We start from the raw sequence: 4,464 nt of genomic DNA on the forward strand, positions 1-4,464 counted from the left end.
AATGGAAAGATAAGCTTCTTTAGAGCTCCCTCTGTTGAAAAAGAGAAGGAAAAAACCTAAATGCTAATTCTTACAGCAATTTCTGCAAGGATTGACCGTTTTTATGTGGGAGAGGAAAAAAGAAAACAGGTTAGAAGATATAAAATGAGTTAAATTAACTTATCTCTGGTGCTAGTAACCATAGGAGAATATATAGTTTTTGTGTCATAAAGAGAGAGAGAGGGAGAAAGAGATTTTGAACTCTCAGAATTGGTGTTTGGGTTTTATTTCCACAGTTTTCAAAAAAACTTTTCTCAATGGCAGACTCTGACCCTATTGGGATAAACTCAGCTTTAGTGTTCTGGTCATTTTGTGTGGGTTGCACTAGGGGTGCATATGACCTCATGTTTGACAGGGGTGGTTAATTCAAGGCTAACAGTTGGAGTGAGATGTTAGCAAAGTCCTGAGCACACTGCAGGTGCACACAGTGAGGTGCTGAAAAAATGAGGTGCTTTTTTCAGTAAGCTGAGAAAAGGACATGAAGAAGCCTGCACTGTGACAGTAACTGATGTGACATTTTGAAAGGACCATGAGGTGCCTGAGTTTGTGCTTAAGGCAAGAAAACAGAGGCACCACCTTGGCTGTGAAAGTAGTTAGAGCATAAAAACCAACTGGATTGCAGATTTGCTACATAACAGATCCAATATCCCAATATGATATTTTTAACTGTGAAATTTTTAAAAAATAGTAATTTTATGTGGATTTATGCCACAAATGGAGATTAATTATTTTCCTCAGTCAAACCTACCTTCTGTGTTGGTACTTTTAAGCTTCACAAGCACAAAAGGAAACCAAATTCAACTGTGCTCAGCTCTTGTTTCTCCCTCTGCTCACCAGGCAGGCTTCCCTACCAGGCCAAGAGCTGAACCTACCCCATGCCAAATATGCCCTGTATCCATTTTCTCTCCAGAAAATATGGAAGACCTAAGAGTGTCAGCACCTTTCCCATGAGTGGAACCAGAGACAGGCACACTTTAATTTACAGCTACAAACTGAAGGTAACAGCTCCTCCTGCATGCCCCAAGCAGGCACACACACCATGTATCCAGACAAACCTTCAGATTAGCTCTCCCAGCTGAATTTAATATTTAATATCATTTATGTGGAGTTGTTATAACAGTTATCACCCAGAGTTATGACACCAAAGGGGGATACTGTCACTCACTACTATCTCATGACCACAATAAAAGATAAATGGAGGCAGAAAGAGCTGTGTGGCACCAAAGGGTGGCACTGCCATCTCCTTGCTGTTCCAGCTGTTCCCACAACACACAGGGACACTGCACCTCCCACTGGAGCCCTGAGCACGGTCCCAAGGGGCTGTGTGGAGTGGAGTGGGTGCTCTCAAGCACTCTTCATCCTATGGCAGCTTCACTGCTCACAGATCAATTTTCCTTCCACTTTCTACCACAAGCTTAGGGTTTAAATTAACTTGAGTGGTTCACCAGCAATTGTTCACTCAAACACCACATTGTCCATTCTCTGATGAGAGGCCAGCAGCCCAGAACCCACCAAGAGAAACACCAAGGGAACACCAAGAACTGCAGAAATGGGCTGCTAGGACCACACAGGACCTGTCCAAAAGAAAAAGTGAAGGCCAAACTAGAAGTAGTTTCTGTTTTTACACAATGGATGACTCTGGAGAGGTTCTTCCAGCTCCCTGAGAAACCTGTGGTGGCTGGTGAGTGTCCCCAGAAGAAGCATTTGCCACTGCCACCCAACAGGCCAGGAAGAGCAAACAGGAACCCCCACTGCCCCCACAGGGCCAAATTTGACTGGAAAAGCAGCATCAACATTGCTGGGATCCCCAGGTTAACACAAGCATGTTTCTAACAGGGAAATAATTACCACATCAGAGCACATAGTGCAATTAGCATTAAGGTGCAGCTTGATTTTAAACATATATATATATATATATATATAGCAAGAGTCACATCTCCAAAACCCACCCCACTTGATTAAGTGATAGGGATATTGCAAGGGTGTAAACAAGGCTCCAAATCTTTACTCTGACAGCAGCTCGTGCATCAGGTCCCAGCACTGCTGTGAAATTCTGATGCTGCTGCACCACTGTGGCTGATTTGTTTCAGGGCACCTCCACAGCTTAGGTGAAAGACACGGGAAAGAGGTGAATGCAAACATTGTGGAGAGGGTTGAGATTTTTTCTTTTTGCCTTGAAAGAGACACAAATAGCTGAAGGCTTGAGGTCACTGAGCCCCCCAGCAAGTCTTTGTAATAATAGACAGCAATCTCCAGGTCTGCAGGTGATAAGCTATCATTTTTCAGAAATATTTTCTATGCCTCCTGCTGAGCTTTTCTGGCATTCAAGGGACAGATCAATATTTGGTATTTTCACTGCACTTGAGGTGCTATTGTTCTTTGTATCTGAAAACAGAGTAACTGTTCAGATGTTTATAAAGGTAGCCAGGGCAGCATCAGAAGGAATGCAAACCAGAAAAAAACTAAAATATATTAAAACAAGTGAAAAAAAAATCTTCAAACTCATGGTTAGTACAAAGGGTTCTGCCAAAACAAAGAAATACTTTATTTCCTGAGCAACATATAGGGGAACTGTCAAGTGTGCAGTTATGAGCTACTGATTCCCTCAGTGAAATTTTAGCTAAAATTTGGAAGTGAACCCAAACCAAAGACCATAATAAGGGCTTGCTTTATGTCTTCAAGGCAGTATTATTAGAATGGCATTTTTGTAGATTAAAGAACAGGTGTATTAGGCTTACATATTTCCCATGTTATAGCTAATGGCCTTTAGGGATTTCACTCACTTTGGAATGAATGAAGCCTGTTCCAGGTTACATTTCTGTTTTCATGTGACATGTTTAGTAGAGAGAAGGACCAACAATGTTTGCTTATCAGTTATTATCATACTTCACACTACATTTTATTCAATTGCTCTTAGCAAATGCAACCCATGTTTCCCTCAATTTAAAGTGAAAAGCTGCATTGTTGGAAAAAACCTCACCACCAAAACTCCAAGAGAAGCAAGGGTGTCTGCCCATCCCAAGCCAGTCATTGAACTCCTCTGTGTTGTTTGGGCTTTGCAGACAAAAATGACACCAAAAAGTATCTGTTTCTTTACAATGTGCAGCCACTACAGCAACAATGCTGTTGCCTCGTTGGGCAGCAGCCACCACTCAGACTCCCAGTTTCACATGGCTGCAAACTGGCTTTGGCTCTGATCTGCAGTTGTTTCAGATGTTTTAGAGATGTGGCAGTGTGACAGTGGTCACAGGGGTTTTAGGATGAGGGAAGAGACAAAGATCTGACTCCATGTTTCAGAACGCTTGATTTATTAACTTATTATATATATTACATTAAAACCACACTAAAAGAATAGAAGAAAAGGTTTAATCTCAGAAGGCTGGCTAAGCTAAGAATAGAAAAAAAAGAATAATAACAAAGGCAGCTGCCTCAGACTCTGAGACAGCTCTGCTGTGATTGACTACTAATTAGAAACAACCACATGAGACCAGTCACAGATGCACCTGTTGCATTCCACAGCAGCAGATAATCATTGTTTACATTTTGTTCCTGAAGCCTCTCAGCTTCTCAAGAAGAAAAAAAATCTTAAGAAAGGATTTTTAATGAAAAGATGTCTGTGACATGGCAGGAGTGCATATAACCATATATAAAATGGTTACAGCCACACATCTGAGGACTGTAGCATGTATGTAAATTATAGCTCAGCCTTCAGCCTCAGCACCCATTCCAGCTCAGTCTCCTGTCTCCTAGGCACCCTATTCATTACAGCACAGCAGGAATGAGGTTAAAACATCAGCTCTGAAGAGTGCAGACTACAATAGATGGCTAACAGAGAAATTAATATATCCATTTTTAGGTATGGCAATATTCCATCATTTTTTGTGTCTGCTTTCAGCTCTGTAACATATGGAAACACAAGGGCGAAACAGAGTATAAAGGAATTAACTGGTTTATCATAGGCTGAGCAATAAGTCAGTCTGGTGAGAGCACAGACCTCTAAAGCCAGGGTCTCTAGGGCTTCCAGCCTCGACCATGCACCTGATGCTGCTCTTCTCTAAAGTCAGTAACCTGTCCAGAGTAAGATCCCTCAGCTCTGCAGTCTAGAGCTGCATTTTGTGGCACTCACCTCTCTGGAGGAGGGCAGTGTTTGCTCTCTTGGAGTCTCTTGTGCATTAAAGGTGACCAACAAGCAGGTGCACATTGCTGTGCACTCATCAGCCCTCAGCTGTTCCCTGGACATGGCGGAGGTTCAGGTTCATGCCTGCCATGCTGTGCACTGACAGCACAGGCTGGGGAACCCTGCACAGGCCTGAGGAGGGCCCCAGGCAAAGGGCCACGGATGTTCCTCCCCAGTGCTGGGGAATGAGCAGTGGAAGAGCTGATCCAGGCTGTCCCAGCACCAGTAGAGCTGCCTGTGTCTCACAG

The sequence above is a fragment of the Zonotrichia albicollis genome, chromosome 13 (assembly GCF_047830755.1).
Source record: "Zonotrichia albicollis isolate bZonAlb1 chromosome 13, bZonAlb1.hap1, whole genome shotgun sequence".
NCBI classification, from domain to species: Eukaryota; Metazoa; Chordata; class Aves; order Passeriformes; family Passerellidae; genus Zonotrichia; species Zonotrichia albicollis.